Source organism: Puntigrus tetrazona, unplaced genomic scaffold (assembly GCF_018831695.1).
Source record: "Puntigrus tetrazona isolate hp1 unplaced genomic scaffold, ASM1883169v1 S000000746, whole genome shotgun sequence".
Classification (NCBI taxonomy): domain Eukaryota; kingdom Metazoa; phylum Chordata; class Actinopteri; order Cypriniformes; family Cyprinidae; genus Puntigrus; species Puntigrus tetrazona.
Genome location: NW_025048355.1, coordinates 812,083 through 832,310, shown reverse-complemented (window position 1 = coordinate 832,310; position 20,228 = coordinate 812,083). Strand labels below are relative to the sequence as shown.

The 20,228-nt window shown below is 38.1% G+C and overlaps 1 protein-coding gene across 3 annotated transcripts in view; it reads right to left on the bottom strand.

Annotated features, from left to right (window-relative positions):
- LOC122335265 (solute carrier family 45 member 4) overlaps nucleotides 1-14,190 on the bottom strand; it is a 50,302-nt gene extending 36,112 nt beyond the window's left edge. Inside the window, exons 1-2 of one of the 3 annotated variants that reach the window (XM_043233085.1) lie at nucleotides 14,046-14,190; nucleotides 12,872-12,963 (exon numbers count right to left, since the gene is read on the bottom strand). The gene's annotated coding sequence lies outside the window, so the exon portion shown is untranslated. Of the gene's footprint in view, nucleotides 1-12,871; nucleotides 12,964-13,510; nucleotides 13,704-13,800; nucleotides 13,959-14,045 lie in introns of those variants that run through there. The other 2 variants (XM_043233087.1, XM_043233086.1) reach the window with 2 other exon arrangements.
- Nucleotides 14,191-20,228: the final 6,038 nt, after the last annotated feature.

The window sequence follows — 20,228 nt, the reverse complement described above, 5'->3', positions numbered from 1 at the left end:
CAATAAAATAAAATAAAATAAAATAAAAGCAATAAAATAAAATAAAATAAAATAAAATAAAATAAAATAAAATAAAATAAAATAAAATAAAATAAAATAAAATAAAATAAAATAAAATAAAATTAAAATAAAATAAAATTTACTCTTTACTCTCCTGTCATTCCAAAACGGCGCGACTTTATTTTCTGCTGAACACAACAAAAAAAAATAGAGCTGGTAACCAAACGGTTGACGGTAGCCATCGACTTTCGCAATATTTTTTGGCATACTATGAAAGTCGATGGCTACCGTCAGCGCTTTAGTCAAACGCATTCTCCAAAATATCTACAAAAGTCTTTCGTGTTAAAAAAAGAAATACAATTTTGCGTAAACTAATCAATAGTTAGGAAAGTAGTGAAGTTTCTTATGGGTAACAGTTTACAATAACTAACTATGTTACATACTATAACTATGTTAGTCATTAACTAACATAAACAGACAGCAAACAGTACATTAATTACCTTAGTTACTCTTCTTTCTTAACATTAGTTCATAAAAATACAATTATTTATTGTTTGTTCTCGTTAGTGCATTATCTAATGTTAACAAACGTTTGAAACGACTTACGATTTTGCTAAAGCATTAGTTAGTAAATGCTGAAATGAGCATAAACTAAGATTAATAAACGCTGTAGATGTACTGTTCATCCTAACTAATGAAACTTACTGCACAGTGTTACCAGTTTAGGTACGATTTAAGGGATTGAAAATACGACGCAGTGCAGTTAACATGCTAATAAACAACTAGTTAATGATGTAAATCAGTCCCTGAACTAAAGCGTCACCAATGATTTATCAAAAGGTTGTTATTGTAGCATGTGTGCTATTTCTTGCAACGTTTGCTTGCAATTGAGTGAAAAATTGCTTAAAATTAAAACCTACACTATTTTATCACAAAATTAAAAGCGACCGTTTAAATTATAAGCGTTTGGGATGATGTATGATCCCAAGTGACAGCAAACAAGCTCATAAAACACTCACGACGGAGGCAAACAGAAGCAATTCACCAAAAACACCAAACACAATGCGCTTCGGTCATTAAAAAAAACAGGGTGTAAAGAAATTCAGGAGTGATTTGTGCCTATAAATAGACCTTCCTAAAGCTCTCCGCCAGACGCTGGATGAGCAGCAGATCTGAATCCACTCACAAACAAGGCTTGCGTTCTCTCTTTCACAATTAGCACTAGTCAGCGTCGTGAGTAACCCGCACAGGAATGCTGCAGGACCTCTGGCGTGCCGTTCTCAGGTGCGGCTCTTTTGCATGAAACGCAAAACAACAACAAACGTGCAAAACAAACAAAATTGCATCAATAAAAAACAAACAAACAAACAAACACAGCATTCAGAAAACAGTACTAAAACTACGTGCAAAAAAAAAAAAAAAAAATAACTGGCCACATTTTTTAATTTGCACAAAAAATAAATTAAATAACTATTTTTGTTCATTTTCGTGTTTAACTAATTAATTAAATAATTTTAAATAATTTTAATTCTAATAATAAATATAATAATAAATAATTTTATTCTTCTTATTATGGTAGATTTGCATAATGCCTATAAGCACCATTTCCACTCGTAAACCTTTTTTTTTTTACTTTTAACTTTTTTTTTTTTTGTTTGTTTTGTACTTACTAACATTTCGAAAAGCGCAACACATCCTGAAAAAAATACACCAGAACGGCTTTATGAATCGTTTAAAACTGAACTCTGCTTGCGCAGGAGTCCCAACCCTTTCGTGCAAATCACTCAGAAAACACAAATCTTACGTAAAATGTCCCATTCAGTTCGATGCGATAATTCACGTAACATTTTTTATAAATGATTTCCGCTCGTCTTTCATAAACACAGCCCGATGCGTGATAACTGGGTGGAAATATTACACATATAATCTCATACAAACATGATCAGTAAGTGCTTTCATCACACAAATATCATCGGTTTGATTTAATAGCAATATTGCTTTTGTTTTTCCCGAGCAAAATAATAAATACCACACATTTACAGAAGACTCCCACTAAAATGTCTTTGTGTCGTTTTGTCAGTCATATTTATAAATAAAAATTCATTTGTGATAAGTACTAAATATGCCACTATCCTACCTTTTGGTTATTTGTCAGAAATATTTTTTATTAATAAAAAAAAAAACTGCTAAATTTAATAGGCTTCCTTGTTCTTTAATATGTGCAAAATAAGCATTTTGCTTGAATTTTATATAAATGTCGTGTTACACTGAATCATCATTTAAACCAACTTTTGACATTTTATTCTCCTTAAAAGTAGACACTTTACTTACATTTAATGTGATCGGACATAAACCACTTTAGTGGAGGTCTTTTAATGCGGACATCTTGACGTCTTTGACCCTAGTATTCGTTCAGCAGAAGCTAAATTTAATGCACACTCAATCCACAAAAGAGAAAATGCGGGCCATTCTTCTCAAAGAGGCAAAAGGATATGCACCTTACTCGTCTTAAACACCCAAAGCTTACTTTCGAAATATCTGCACTGGATGCTGATTGCATACTGGCCTTTAAAAAGTTGTCCCTGTGCTAATCGACCTGCAAATGCAACTTAACTCGCACAAAACAGAACGTTCCCACAAGCCAGCGGAGGAGCAAAGAGTACCTGAAGGAAGACAGGCTGTGTTCAGACTCTCCTCATCATGGGCTGCCGGCAGAGACGGACACCAGAGTCCAAGCCAAACGGGAACGAAGCCCAGAAACATCCCAAACACAAGACACGAGCCCTCAGGCTTACAGCGCTAAAATAAGACCATCATCCCTCAACGGACGTCCCGACTTGATCTATTAGAGGAACGCCGTCTACCTGGAAAGCTTCTATGGAAAACAAACGGCTCTGACACAAAGCTCAGAGGAGTAAACAACATTACAAGGCATCAACGTGAGCTTTATTTATCGTTTTACGCCCTCCTCTGACTCACTGCAATTAGCCACGCCCTTAAAGGGACAGGTCACCCAAAAATGGTAACCCCGTCATCAAGCTGTGGACGGTAGCCGTCGACTTCCACGCCAGCGAAGGTTTGGTGGTTTGGTTTACGCACGACCTTCAACATATCTTTTCGGCAGTAGAAAGAAACGGACGAAGACGTTTTTTGGGCGTACCGTCCCTTTAAAACGCGATCAATGGGGAACTGCAGACGTTGTGATTGGTTCACGGTGAGGTCGCGCGGGCCGACAGGTGTGTGTTGATGTTGGCCCTGACCCCGATCGAGGCCAGGTGTCGGGTTGCTCTGGGGCCGTATAGGTGGTCTGGCCGGCGGTTTCTGAACGCGATCTTCAGCATTAGCAAACATTGGCTTCTTCTCTTACTCGCACTGATAAAACGGGAATTAACTGTGCCGATTAATTTCGTGGCTCAGCATAAATTATGGCAACCGAGCTTCTAGAGGATTTCTAAAAAACATGTTGCTTAGCAACAGAGACCAGGCCTGGATCTTGATGCTATTCCTGGACTACGAGATGAAATGCACAAAAACATACAAACTTACTCCTTATCAAAATGTAATCCAGAAACGAAACAACAAGAACTAGGGCATGATTCGGGATTGTGAGATAAAAATAGTTTGAAAGACTGGCTGAACTTTTGTTAGTGTATACCAATATGGCTCTAAATAATAATAATAATAATAAAACAAAATCACAAAATAAAACGTAATAAATTACTAAAGAAATATTACTGTTGCAAAAAAAAAAAAACTAATTATGTAAATATATGTAAATTATGTAAATATATGTAAAATCATTTTAAATTATTTTAATATTATAAAATAATAATAATAATACAATACTACATTTTAAAAATAAATATCTACTTTTATTATTAAACACAGGGCCCTCAAGGTTAATTATTAATTAATTCATATTAATTTCACTGTAAAAATGATTATTTAAATTTAAAAAAAAAAAATAAAGTTTTTTTATTGGAAATATTACTAGTGTAAAACTGCATAGTAAATTACTGTACTCTTTTTACATTTCATTATTACTAAAACATTTACTATTACTATGGTAATTTCATTATAAAATAAAAAAAAAATGGGAAGTGATAAAAAGGATAATATTCCTATAACCAATCTAAACCATCAAAACTCATGTTGATGGAAAATGACTGAAAAAATATTGTCTGTTGTTGCGTTTCTCATCGTGTCTAGAGAGCTAGCGTACGATTCGTTTCCCAAATGCACATTATAAAAAACCTTAAAACATCTGTGTTTGAATGCAAAGACATATAGAGTAAAGCAAGTCGACGAAAACACGAGTCACACACACACACACACACACACACACGCTTTATTTCAATTAATTGTGCAGCTCAACCACAAACTGCAACCGTAGAGAAACCTGCAGGTCAAGTAACGCGACACGCTCATGAGGACGTATAAATCACAAACTCTCGCTGACAGCACTGACCTTCTCTGCAAACACATGCATTATGGGTAAGGTGCCTCGGTTAGGCACCTTACAGTCTCCCTACTCACCAGTATTCGAAATAGTATGCAAATTATATAATGCACATTTATTACAGCAAGTGGCTTTTAGTTAGTTGCACGCTGTATTGTGCAGCTTCATGCATGCTGCACAATACAAGTTCAGAAGTAGGAGTGGTGCGGTGGCTTGTCTTTCAAAACACAGAAATACAAGTAGGAGGCTATTTTGTTCCAGACGACAACATCATCCTTGCTCCAAACCTCCTCGGTTCCCACAACAGTAGAAACAAGGCTTGTTAAACAACAACGGCTCAGAACTCCCAAACTAGGACTCGCAAAAATACCACACTGGGCTCCTCCCACAGCTCAGGAACCTGGATGGAAAATTCCGGTCTGAGAAAGCCAGGCCTTTGGCACCGGCGACCTCTCATGATACAGTCTGATAAGGCCAAGCAAAAGAAATAGAGTTCTTACTGAAGACTAGTGCATCTCAAACAGAAGAGAAGTGTAGCGCTGCGGTCCACAAGTGATACACGCGACCTTATCCACAGTCGAGCTGAAACAGAGCTTTTTTTCTGTTTTTTACTATTTTCACTTTGTTAAAGATGTAATGTTGTTGAGCATTTTTAGCATTTTCTCTCACACTCACACACACACACACACACACACACACAAATATTCATTTTCATACAAGCAGCATTATTTTAGTTTAACTGACATTTTATACTGACAGTTTAACTGATAATTTTATAAATATTTTTTAATGCATATTTTCTTTTTTTTTTGAGTTTTACATATATTTGTGCGAGTGTGTCTTTATATTTTAGTTTCTATAATTTTTCCAACTTTATCAAATTAAATGTAAAATTATAAATGTTTTCATGGCAGCTGACTGAAATAAAATGCTTACATTTAAATATTTTATTTCATTTAAAGTTTAATTTAATTTTAATTACAAGTTTTTTTGTTTTTTTTTCCAAATGACAAATGTTTTTATTTCATTTTAATAAAATAAACGTATAAATATATTACAAAAATATAAACTTTATTTTAGTTTTTTTTTTTGTGTGTGTGCGTGTGTTCATTGTAACATTCCTGGTTTAAACTAACAATTTTTAAATGCATTATAATAAGCTCCTGTCAAAAAAAAAAAAAAGGCATTCCAGAAAGTGGAACAATGCATGTCTAATGACCTTAAAATGCTCGCTAGGCTACACGTTGTGTGCTTATTAGTCAGCTCATCTCTTTTAGATATTCAGTGTTCACAAAGCTCTCTTTATGTACGCTATCTGCGCTGCAGTTACAAGAGCTATTCGTTTGTTAGCTCGTCATCTCTAGCCCTGCAGACACACACACGCTATTCTTTCAGCTGCATTAATTATTAATGAATCCTATCTGAATCATTTATGTTAATTCGAATGCGCTGTTCGGAAGGTTCGGCTCCCAAAATTAACTCGTCACATAATTTTTTAACTGGGTTTGTCCAGGGTTATGTGAGCGCCGGCCCTCGGGGAGTGCTGACACATGTTGAGCGTTACGCAAGAATGAATATGAGCAACAAAATAAAAAATCCTCAGCAGTTAAAATCACTCGCGTTTTGTGCAATCTGTTCTGGTTAAGAAAACTCTTACTCGCAGCTTTCTAACGCCGATTATGTAACTCGCACTTAAACGAGATCTAGCTGACGGCAGACAAAAAAAAACAATTAAATAAATAAATCACATTAAATCATCGTCAAGCTGCTCTTTTGATGCCGTATTTCCAGCAAGACGACATCCAGATGCATTCGTATTTCCTGATGTTTCTAAATTATATTAACGTGCGGTTATCGTTCGCCTCTTATCTTCTATACGAAACGTTTCAAACAGGAACGCAGCGCGAGCGATGACGGGAAGTGACATCGTCAAGTATTTGATGCCGGAAGGAGAAAGTCTTACAGGCTCGGAGCGGATTAGCATTCATATTTAATATTTTAATCGTCTTTAAACGAGGCCCGGAGCTTCGAAAGTGCTTAAGATGAGTCTTAAACCTTTGTGAAGATGTTACGACAAAACCAAACCCAGTCTTAGACGGCTAAATCAGTTCTGGCCCAATAGAGTTTTTTAAAGGAAGAGCATTGAGCTCAGTGGAAAAAAAAAAAAAAAAAAAAACACTGCAGAAATGAGTGAAATGCACTTATTAAACATTGCAATGCTAATTTAATAATAGCTGAAATTTACTTTACAACCTCTGCATTGTGCATTTCATTTTAATTTTATTTCAGTTCAAGCACTAAAATGCCTACATTATAAATATTTACAAAAATGTAGCGCATATCTATAAATATAAATGTATAATATCATAGAATTTTAAATTAGCCTTTTATTTTTTAATTGTTAGTTTTGCATTCCGTTTAAAGTCATTTTGTTACGTGCTTGTCATTTTTACTAGTTTTGACTTATTTAATATATAAAAAAATGAACGTTTTTTCTTTCTTTTTATAAAATGCACTTTTTATATGCAGCCCCTTAAGAAACTGCACGTAGCGCTGCTGCGTTGTCATGGGAACATCCCAGCTGAACGTGATGAGGAAAATCACATCACTCTCTTTGACAAGTGCATTACAAAATAAGTCCCCACTAACAAGGGCATGAGGAGGATCACTTTGATTAATCGTTACACTCCTAGTCATTTTAGAATTTTAACTCATTTTACTTGAATTAGCTGCCAAGTGCTTTTACGTGAGTTTTTATCTAGTGTTTTTAAAACGACTTTTACTTTAGTTTAACACACACAATTAAATGACCAAACTGAGAGCTTATAAAATCCTTATATATCAAATCATGCAACACCCCCCTCCCCCCTAAACGGGCAGCAGTGGCCCAAGCTGTAGAGACTAGGAGTTCATGAGCCCATCCTGGACAGATGGACAGACTCCAGTGCAAACACAAACACAGAACGGTCTGTCTGAATCTCAGGGCCACACGTTAATGCTATTCTTGAGCAAAAGCCAGCTCTCTCTCTCTCTCTCCATAACGGTGGCGAGCTCACCTGGAGAACCGAACGGCGCAAAGACGGAGACGGAGACCCGGCGGGACAAGAACAACCAGTCAGAGATTCACATCTCAACAACCCTCGGGAACCAAACAACAAAGCGTTTGCATTTAAGATAGCCACAACTTAACTCGAGAAACCTGTTATCCGAGTCTGCATGCTGCCTCTTAGGACTGCATCCCCAGCGCAAACGAAACAACCACAGCAGGTCATGGGAGGCTGAATGAGTCGGCAAGCATCGGAACGTACGGCCACGTCAAAAAAGATGCTGTATTTTAAGTGCGTGAAGGGTCAGCTTAACTACAGGTTAACATACTTGGAAAATACCTAAAGGGATTGAAAACTCAAAAATTTAAGCTGAAAGCATGTTCCATAAAATGCACGTCGGTGGGTGACGTCACTTTGAGAATCAAAAAAACAGATACAGATCAAATTAATAACCGTGGCTCATGACGATATATTGAGGTCTTATGGAGTGAAATGATCAGTATGTGCAAGAAACTGAATATTATTCACAACTAATATCACGCGTGACAGAGTCTCAGGCAAACGGTCCAGAGCGAGGTCCAATTTGCGAACGAACAATTCTTTTGAACTGATTCTTTTTAGGGAACTAGATGAATCAGTTATTGAACCAAAACAGACTGAATCTCTGAAACAGTTTATGGCACAAAGTTAAATATCAGCATATCTGATCCTGCGATGAATGAACCGATTCAGCGCTCCAGTTCTTCCAACAGTCGCTGAACTGAGCAAACAGTTTGATTCAAACCAAAGACCAACGAGCAGCTGACATCAGCAGATAAAATAATTATGTAAGAATTTGAGATGAAAAAGACTAGTTTATTCACTTTATATTCTTTAAACATATAAAACATCCATGTTACACATCATTACTGGGTGCTTTAATAATTTAATTGTGCATATGGTCAATTCCTGATTACATAATAACTAGTTAATCGAACCAGTTCACTGAAAGAGCAGAACGAATGAATCAGTCTGCAGAGAAGCATTGTATTTGCCTTTTTGCCAGAGGCTCTGGATTACAGGTAATAATAATAATATTGTTAATAATGTTCCCTTCATTAGACATCAATACATTATCAGGAGCCACGGGTATTCATTTGGTGTTCCCTGCTTTTTTCAGCTTACAATCTTCTCTACTGTTTGACTAAAAATACCACGTCACCTATATCTTGGATGGCCTCAGGATGAGAAAATTTACAGGAAATGTTCTTTTTTTGTGAGTCTGACCCGTGTCTTCATTAGTTCATTAGCCACTTAAAGGTTACCGACCTGAGCTGAAGAAGAGGGGGGTGAAGGACAAATAAAGGAGTTTGAAACACTTAAGCATCCACAGAGCTAAAGAAAGATCATTCCTGCTGTCTCTTGGGAATCTCACTTACGCAGGATACCATTCTGTGACATCTTCTCTATTAGCACCTTAAGACTATCCAGAAGAGAGAAACACAAAAAGACATCATGATAGAGCAAGGCCTAAAAAACCCACAGACATGCAGTGAAGGAGGGACCAGAGTCATATTCAGAGATAAAAATAGTGAATAGCCTAGCAACAATCCAGGACACCCTAGCAACAGCCAGCAACATTCTAAAAACCCCTCAGAACACCCTAGCAACCAACAACATTCTAAAAACCCCTTAGATGTTCTAGCAACCAACAACATTCTAAAAACCCCTCAGAAGTTCTAGCAACCACCCAAAACACCCTAGCAACCAACCACATTCTAAAAAACCCTCAGAAGTTCTAGCAACCACCCAAAACACCCTAGCAACCAACAACAACATTCTAAAAACCCCTTAGATGTTCTAGCAACCACCTAAAACACCCTAGCAACCAACAACAGCATTCTAAAAACCCCTTAGATGTTCTAGCAACCACCTAAAACACCCTAGCAACCAACAACAGCATTCTAAAAACCCCTCAGAACACCCTAGCAACCAACAACTTTCTAAAAACCCCTCAGAAGTTCTAGCAACCACCCAAAACACCCTAGCAACCAACAACAACATTCTAAAACCCCCTCAGAGCACCCTAGCAACCAACAACAGCATTCTAAAACCCCCAGATGTTCTAGCAACCACTTAAAACACCCTAGCAACAGACTTTAATTAGCCTCATTGATGAGAACAGCGTCCGTCCCAGACTGAAACTCCTCAGCGTTGAGAGGCTTTTACTAAATAAAGATCTTATGCAACCGTCGTTGCGGTGAAAGAATAACACACTGCATTCATCTGCTCCACTGAATTCATTACAACACCAAACAGCCTCAAGAAATACAATTCTCACGAAGACAGAAGTAACAATCATTACAAAGGATGCGTTAAGAAATTCTAGATGCTTATTGGTCCACATGGCATTCTTAAATGGCATTCAGTCATTCATAAAACAAGAGAAAAATATACAGGAAACAAAACCTCCCATGCCTTACTGCTTAAAGTCTGCTAATGTTACAAAGCTCGCCTGTATCCCAGCTCACGGAGACAAATATAAGGAAACCATTCAGCTAAAATACCTGTTTTTATCACCAGGCCAACGATTTGGAGAAAGTAGTCATTAATGGTTATAGGCTCGAACTTTAAGAACGTCATCTGAAACAATAATTACAGTGTGATACTGATTTTATACAAACAATAGTTACATTTGAATCATAATACTGTCCGTTTCACCAACAATAAGCAACATTTTGGTTTCTGAATGGATTTCTTTTCGAACTAATCGTTTAAGACAGCGATTCATTGATCCATTCCTAAAGACTAAATGAATCTGCTGTTCTGAACGAACCATTGAGTGAATCATTCAGTGAATCACTCATTAAGACAGATCTGCTGCCCCCTACCGACTGTTTTAGTGTCATTTATTTATCCACGACAGGCCTAAACCAGCTAAAGCGCACTATTGTTTCATTAGCATTATTTTTTAGATATATATATAATGTTACCAATAACCAAAAAGATGTTTTCTCAGCAGCCACCCAACAATCTGGCAACCGCTTCAAACCAGAAATGCCATTGCTTTGGGTGTCTTTCTTTAAGAGCACACGTGAACTCCTCTACCGTTGAGTCAGGAAAGCAAACTATCCAGCAGCAGGGCAGCGATCAGCCTCTCGGTGGTCTGGATTCATGCAGACAGCAGGTCCGTGTGGTCAACGGTCAGAGGGTGATGTAAAGCGTTCGCTGGCAGATGCGGCCTGAGGCACACTGGGAGAATCCGGCGCTGCGGCCCGGGCCAATTACACTGAGGATCCCACACGGATCACGAGAGCCATTCACAAGCCCGCCGGCCCTCACAAACCAGTGTGAAGTTTAACCAATCAAAACAGATGCCAGATAATCAGCTCGTTTTAAAAAAATAAATCAAGTCATGATGTGGTCCTGCCTGCTACTGAAGTGTCACTTTAATTAAACTGCGTTATCATCATTTTTTAATCCTTTAAATATTTTCTAAATATTAATTTTCATTTGATTTATGATACACACACATATGCATAAACATCAGGCATCTTTAACGTAATTATTAATTAAACAATAAGCAAATATTCTCATTTAAATATAATAATCATCAAAATAACACACACACGTATATACAGTACTGTGCAAAGGTTTTAGGCAGGTGTGAGAAAACGCTGTAAACAAAGAACGCTTTCAAAAATGGAAGTGTTAAATATTTATTTTCATAAATGAACAAAATGCAGTGGATGAACAAAAGAGAAATCTATATCTAAATCAGTATTTGGTGTGACCTGCCCTTTGACTTCAAAACAGCAGCAGTTCTTCTAGGTTTTGAAGGAACGCGGCTGGTTGGTTGTTCCAGACGTCTAGGAGAACTAAGCACAGATCTTCTGTGGATGTAGGCTTCCTCACATGTTGGGATCAGGGCTCTCTCTTCCAGTACGTCTAGTTCCTCTTTACGCTGAAGATAGTCCTTAATGACTTCGGCTGTATGTTTGGGGTCGTTGTTCTGCTGCAGAATAAATTCGAGGGCCAATCATACTCCTCCCTGATGGTACTGCATGATGGACAAGCACCTGCCTGTATTTCTCAGCATCGAGAACACCATTAATCCTGACCAAATCTCCAACTCCATTTGCAGAAATGCAGCCCCAAACGTTCAAGGAACCTCCGCCACGCAGACGCTCAGTACTGTGCCGCTCTCCAGCCTTTCGACGAACAAACTGCCTTCTGCTACAGATGAATATTTCAATAAATATTTTGACCCATTTTTCTTCACCCCAGTTCCTATGCTTTCATGCATACCCGAGTCGCTTGGCCTTGTTCTCACGTCGGAGGTATGGCTTTTTGGCTGCAACTCTTCCATGAAGACCACTTCAGGCCAGACTTCTCCGGACAGTAGACGGGTGTACCTGGGTCCCGCTGGGTTCTGAGCTCATGGGCACTGCTGGACATCTTCCCATTTCGAAGGGTAATAAGCTTGACGTGTCTGTCATCTGCTGCACTAAGTTTCTTTGGCTGATCCTCATCATTGCCCGCCTCTTTGTGCTTCTTCAAAAGAGCTTGAACAGCACATCTTGAACAGAAATCTTCGTCTGGGAGAGACCTTGTTGATGCAGTAGAACTACCTTGTGTCTTGTTGCTGTGCTCAATCTTGCCGTGACGTGAAACCGTCTTCACCTCACCTCGGTTGCAGAGTTTGGCTGTTTCTCACACAGTTGCAGTTCATGCCTGGGTTTTAACCTACGTCTGACATTGATGATCATCAGCACTTGTTTGGTATAATTGGCTGATCATACACCTGACTATAATCCTACGAAACCCCTGACTGTGTGCAAGTGTACCTATAAGAACTGATGCTGGTTTAAAGTTCGTAACATCAAATATTGATTTGATTTTGATTTTTCTTTTGCTCGCTCACTTTGCATTTTGTAAATTGACAAAAATAAATGGTTATTATTTATATTTCTGAAAGCATTCTTTGTTTACAGCATTTTTTCACACCTGCCCAAAACATAGCACAGTACTAATATATATATATATATATATATATATATATATATATATATATATATATACATATATATATATAAAAAAATAATAATATATATATATATATATATATATATATATATATATATATATATATATATATATATATATATATAAAAAAATAAAATATATAAATATATATATATATATATATATATATATATATATATATATATATAATAAGTAAATAGCATAAAGAAGCGCTACTCACTATAAGGATACAAAAATAGAAACACACTTTTTTTTATGAACTATTCTTGGATAACATGATATCAGTTTGAACACAGTCCAGCAGAGAGAACAAGAGCAGCGCAAAGCCAGCGTGACTCACCAAAAGGCCTTGAAAGCTTCATAAATATCCAGTCGGACTGCATATAAGAGCAGCGTTGTGTTTTCTTTCCGGACACACAGCTGGCTGAGAACCTGCAGAGAGCAGACACGGGTTAGTAAAGCACACTGGACAGCAGTCTGCAGTAAACCAGCCACACACACACACACACACACACACACACACACACACACACCTCGCTCGTCGTCTATGGTCAGCTTACATGTCGTTTCAATGCATTCTCAGCGAGAAGAGCAAAACTGTCCTTGACACACAAGCTGATATAAAACTCAAAAAAAAAAAAAAAAAAAGCCTTGTCACCCTTGTTTGAACTGAACACTGGCTTTTATATTTTGTTTGCATATTCAAATAAACATATGCAAAGGCAAAAACCTCTTTAAAGCAATAGCTTGTTGTTATTTCACGCTTTTAATGCGTTTCTGGACTGTTTTGTTGCATGCACCGAGAACATTAATCTCATTACGTTGAGATGGTGATGATAAATATGAGCTCTCTCTTTTTCCTTCCTGACGTTTAGGACAAAAGACCAACACTAACGCATGCAATATCAAAAGCACGAAGGTACTAGACGGATACATAATGTTCACAAGCATATTAAAAGTCATGCAATTCCCACGGTACCGTCACGTGATGAACATGGTAATACTGTGGCGCTTTTGGCAGTTTAGTGTGTTAGTAAGGACTGCAACTGCCTCCCTCCTGAATTCGGCGCAAAAGAGAGAGTTCGGGGAGATCCGGTGCACAAGACCCCGGTGAAAGTGAACGGGACACCAGGAAGCTCTCAGTTGTGTAACAGTTATCCATCAGCTCTCTGCCCACCAGCAGGTTCACATTTAGACATCACATACTCAACGCCGATGTCAGGAAACCGCACTGCATGCACCGCGCATTATCCTTCACATGCAACTTACGTCGGCATCATCTGCACCGCTGACATTCAGCACCGTGACAGCCCGCAGCCTCACGAAGCGCGCGGATATAAATCTAAACACCGCGGCGAGTGCGTGACTGATCAGCTGCTAATGTCCCACAGAGCTGCAGATGCGTGAAGAGTCGGATGCGAACGATGACACGCACGGAACATCAATCAAACGATCAAAGCAGCCGCCGCCGCCGCCGCGCGAGCGCAACATTGTAACATTGTAAACACACTCACCCCGGCGCGCGCGCTCCTGCGTTTATTTCTCTGTCAGAGATGATTTTGTTGTTGTTGTTGTTGTTGTTGTTCTGTTGCTGCTCTGCTCGGGTTCTGCACTTCAGCCGCTGTTTTAATGCGCCTTTAAAGGCGAAATCTCTCTGACAGACGCGAGCCGCTTCCGTCGACGCATAAGGAGCTTCATTTACATACGAGGGCGGGGTTTAGAATTTAAAGGTAACGACCCACCTGAAGAGTCTGAGAGACAAACGCCAACGAACGCGAATATAAATGATATAATGCAATATAAAGTATTGCGTTACGAGAATTAATAAAGTTAACTGAAATGAAAAATGGTAGTATTAAAAGCTTACATTAAAAAGCAAATTCACCAAATAACTAACCTAAATCAATTTCCATTTTTTCCGAAAAGGTGCTAACTGAACTAAAGCTAGAATAATGCAAAATGATCGAAACGTTAAATGCCAGCCATAATAGGTTTGAGATAAAGCACTAAAATTACAAACTGTAAATAAAAACTATAGCGAAATATTACACACAGGTAGTTTAATAGATGATAACTACATCAAAATATTATTTTGAATATGTGAAATATTTTATCGGTATAAAAATCCATTAAAATGATTAAAATAACAATGTGAATGTAAGAGTATATTATATACATGCAATAAATACACACTATAAAATATACACAATGTAATTATTTGCGTGTATATGTAGATTTGTTTAAAATGCACATACACGTCTCATACAGGGCCGAATACTTAATAAATATGATCAATACATGGCCTACAGAAAAACTCTGTCCTAATTTCGTCTAACGAGCCTGTGGGCATGACCTGTGTGTGCCGCCCCATCAGCTGTCAATCAAACACAGGACGTGATGACATCTCGAAACGATCAATATCATTCCCCGCTAAACCAACACGTATGTGAGCGCATTTGGCCTGCATATATGTATATTTAATTGTATAATCGTCATTGTGTGTGTGTGTGTGTGTGTGTACACACACATGAACAATTTATTGATTCGTGAAAATGTCAAAATTAGCTTCATTTGAACTGATATTCAGCTCAGAGGTGAGTTTCAGTGTGAGTCAGTGCTGGGACACAGAGGGGAAGTGTTGGGTATAATACATCCATAAGAATAACAAGCGGCGGGAAATCTCACAAAACACTTCCTGTTTGAGCGTATCGCCGGCTCAATCACGCCACCTCCGTTGAGAACAGCACGTCAAAGCCTGTCGCAGGCCGCTCTGCTGCCCGTGACCCCTGACAGGAGACAACGTATACATCAACGTATCAGTCTCCTGGACGTCTGGAAGCGGCTTCTGGTCATGACTGTGTGCGTTTCACACGCCGAGGTCAACAAGGAACTGCTGAACGGCTTCACAGAGGTCGAGCCCAGAGGAAAAACACTCGAAGCTCTCATTTTAGTGTATTTCGGCTATTCACTTATATGATCCCAGGAGAAATAACAAGAGCAGTTTTAATATAACTAAAGAGTAAAAAAAAGAAAAGAAACTAAACTAATAAAAATGGCAAAAGGACTTGACAAAATGACAAGAAAAAGTATTTAATAAATAGTATATATATATATATATATATATATATATATATATATATATATATATATATAAAATAATAAATCTAAATATTTTATAATAACATACTAATAAAAATATAATATATATTTAAATAATTAAAATTATTTTGAAATATTTAATATTTTTCACATATTTAAATAATTTAAGTATTTAAATATATAATTATTTAAAACTTTTAAAAATTATTTGGGAAAATGTGTGCCTGGCATACCATTTTGTATTAGATTGTTATCATTATCTTCATTATTTTATGCAGATGTAAAAAAACCAAAAAAACATATATATATATATATATATATATATATATATATATATATATATATATATATATATATATATATATATATATATATATATATATATATATGCATGTGTCACATTACACAAGTTTATTACATTTATATATTTTTATGTGTACAATAGACATTCAAAATTGGGCCTGACTTGGGTTTAAGTGTTTGCCTTATTTGAAAACTAAATAAAGAAAATATTTACTGTTCATATGCTCGCTGCTTTCTAGAAGACAAATGTTTGACATAGTTCACTCATGTCTCCCCTGAATCACCTGCTCAGTTAAACCCAGCTGTGTTTATCACTACATCCAAAAAGTTCAGACCATTATTTTTTCTCGGGTCATGACGCGTCAAGCTTCGTCCTGGGGGTCATTTGTTGTTTTTATAGTGCGGGGAATAAATCAAGCTGCTGTAGTAAAGGCTCGGGGGAGATGGATGTCTGGAGGAAGACGGGTCATCCAGCGGCGCGGCACACATCTCTGGGATCGCGGCCGGAGCGCAGACTACACACCGCCGCGACAGGAAGCCTCTGAGCGGCGGAGAGCGTCCTGGCCGAGCTCCAGACCGCTATTGTTCGTCCGTGTGAAGTGTGTGATTATCTGAAGTCTCTGTTTTCTCTTCCTTCACTTTCACACCCGCCGGAACCATTAAAGGGGCTCCACCAATCACTGCGCGCTTGTAGCTCCCTATCTAACTTTAATGCGGCAAAAAATGAAAATTGCTCCATATTTTACTCACCCCGAAGCCACCCTAGGTGTGTACGACTTTCTTCTTTCAGACGGACACAGTCAGAGTTTTTTTTTAGAAATGTTGGCTCTTTCTAGCTTGATAATGCTGGTGGATAGTGGCCATTATTTTGAATCTCTGTAAATCGAATATATGCGACGTAAAACTAACCTATATGCCTTCTGGGGGTTATCACATGTCCTCTGAAGCAGACTGAAGGGTTTTTGTACAAAACTATTTCTAGTTTTTAAATCATAATATAAATAACTGGACCATGTTATTTCCGGCGAGAGTGCCGAATTTCGGCTTCTTGGCCCACCGAATGTATTCTAAGTCATATTTTTGTTACAAAAACACATCAATCTGCTTCAGAGGACATGCTATAACCCCTCAAAGGTGTATAGGTTTGTTTTATTTTGCTGTACTTTTGGATATATCCGATTTATGGAGCTTCAAAATAATGGCCACTATCCACCCGTATTATCAAGCTTGGACAAGCCAGGATACATTTAAAAAAAAGAAGAAAAAAAATCTGAGATTGTGTTCTTAAAGAAGAAAGTCATATACACCAAAGATGGCTTTGGGGGAAAACTATTCCTTTAACGCAAATTAACATTTTGTATTTTTATAACATTAGTTATATAACATTAGTATTTTTGAAATAAATGTATCTTAATGCATCTTATGCAAGATTCACTTTTACATGTTGTTTGAAAATAAATGATGATGACATAGATGCATAAAATGTTATTTATAAACGTATAAAACAGAAAAAATTGAATAGATTTTCTCAAATCAAGCCGTTCTCAGCTTCTTGGCAGTGTGATGTCACACAGACCCAGGCCCCTCCCACAATGGGCAAATTCCAAATGGCTTTTTTTTTGCTTCTTTCAAGGGCACTTCGGGAAAGGAACGCCATTTGCAGGGACTTTCCAAATGAATTTGAGCAACCGAATCCCTTTAAGGGCCCTTGCAGAAGTCCGTTAGCAAAGGGAACATGCGAAGTGATCGCGTGATCTTCCGTTAGGAGCTGTTGCTATGCGAACAAAAAAAAAGTTTGGAATAATTTCACATACAAATGTAAGAACACGCTGATTAAATTTGGCGTTACTGTAATGTGATACTAAATATTTTTTGTCAGTGATAGAAATATGATTTAAAATGATAGTGTGAGCAAGTTTAAGCACGTTTAGTTCGAGGTAGTGTGATAGTAAATAAGACACAGTGAGATAATAGTAATGAAAAGTAATATTTACTTGCAACAGTTAGTGAGCACCATATGCACTGAATGCTGCAGGGCTGCAGAGCTCATTAGCATTTAAAGAAACATGCACTGAAACGGCTCGCTGTGAACAGAACACTCTTTGTGTTTTTTGGCTGTTCATTTAGGCCACGCGAAAACGGATTTCATTTGTTTTCATAAACTAGTGAGCTCCATTTTGAAAAATGTTTATAAAATATATACAGATTGAAGTGCAAAAGACAAGACCAATAGGAATCACTTTACACTAAGACATCATTAGTGAACCGTAGTTAATGCATTAACATTATCAGCTGGCAGAGCTCATTTTAGCATTTTTTGTTAAACATGCACTGAAACGGCTCGGTTGTTTGCTCATCGGCAATGCGTCTCCTTTTAATAGACGTCTATTAGATGTCTTTAAGGTGTTTTTGATGCATACCTGACATCTGTAAGACGTCTGCCAGACGTCCGTGGAGAGCACAGCGCCCTCTGCTGAGGGAGTATAACGCTTTCTCTCGTGTCCTGCCATGCGCTTCATCCCTGCTTGTTGACATCAGAGAGCCCACCGTGCAGCTTACAGCCGGGTGGTGCATTCGTCCATTTAATGGGAAACGCGTTCTTAAAATACATTTTAATAAATAATTATTTACCGAGCCTATTTCAGGAGTTGCACGAGTGGTTTCAGAAGATCAACTCACCCGAACTCTCCGCGCACAGTGAAGGAGTTGTTTTTCCACTCTACTCTATGATTGACTTTTTAATTAGTGGTTGATTGCTCCGTGTTAAGACAAAACACTTGTTTATTCTGTTCACATGGCCTGCTTTAACCGGGATAAGAGCCCTTCTGATTCAGTTCCAAGAAAAAACAAGGAGGAAGTGTTTTGTCCCCGAGCATGTCTTTGCTAGAGTAAATCTGCGGCATTATTGTAACCTCATTAAAAAGGCTCAAAACGAGCTCAGGAGAACAAAAACACACAATCGGAATAAAGGAAGGAAATAAGATGTAAACAGACTGGTTTCTAGGGTGGTTATTGAACACTGCAGCTGTCACGGTTGTGTGAAAAGAGACACACACACACACACACACACACACACACACCAACATTAATACCAGACGACAACAACTGAACTGAGGAACTTATAAAAGGAGATAATGACACAATCACGGGAGACAGAAACTAGGCCACGGAGCACAAATGTTTGAAGTCCAACGACCTTTACTTGATTTTTCACAGTTGTAGAAAATATTGGTAAATGCACCGGTCGGATGTCATAAAGTTTGTTTCACACATTTTCACAATGCTCAGATGAAATAATCGATTTCTTGTTGCAGTTAGGTCACGCGCATGCAAAGCTTCAGCAGTTCTGCATTTCGGGGAAGGCCGTGCAAGTTCGGGGTCGTACCGATCCCACCGTTGACCCTCACCGTTTTCCGTGCTGTCTGCCAGAAATCAACACTTTGAAAAACACCAAAGACACTAAAAACAGAAAGCCTTCGCCGTGGCTAGACTTAAATATGACTGAGAACTTACGAGAAAATAAACTTGAGAACATAATGAACACGTGTGACCCTAAGAAAATACTAAAGAAGTACAAATAAGCACCGTTTACGCTAGAAATAACGTGTGCTAATGCCTAAATGTGTCTAATAAGTCGCTACAAGGAATTAATAAAGTCATCGTTTATTTAGTTTGTATCGGTGTAGTGAATTCTGAACATCGACTCCTGACTCTACAACAGCTGGGAATAATTACTGAATTTCTAGCATATTTCATATTTTTTGTCTGTGGCACAGAAAACGTTTAACGTTTTTCGTATTTTTTGCGAAACTGACTCCCAAACACAGAACAATCGTCACATATTTAGTGTTTTTACGGACCTCTGCGCACGAATGTTTTTTTTTGCCAAAGTGCGCTGGGAAACAATGAGAGGTCAGACTGACCCACGAACGCAAAAAACCCAACAGGAGCGCGATGCATTACTGGGACGCAAGACTTTCTGTGAGTAAAGATGAAAGATGTAACACACCGCAGTGATGCATTGCTCTGACGTGACCGTGGACAGCAGAAGACGAACACTGGGAGAAATTCTCCTTTAGCACGCTCTGATTGGGTTTGCTGCGATGGTCTGCAGTGTCCGGCGTGACCCGTCTGACCCGTTTCCAAACACACTGGGTTTGAGTGGTTTATTTTAGGTGACCGAAGAGTCGGTCTCTGTCTCGAAATGTCCTTTCCGTGGCATCAAACCACAACCTGAAAACAAAAGAACCCCCTCAACGAGCCAAAATATGGCAGCGACTTTAATACAGCTGCAT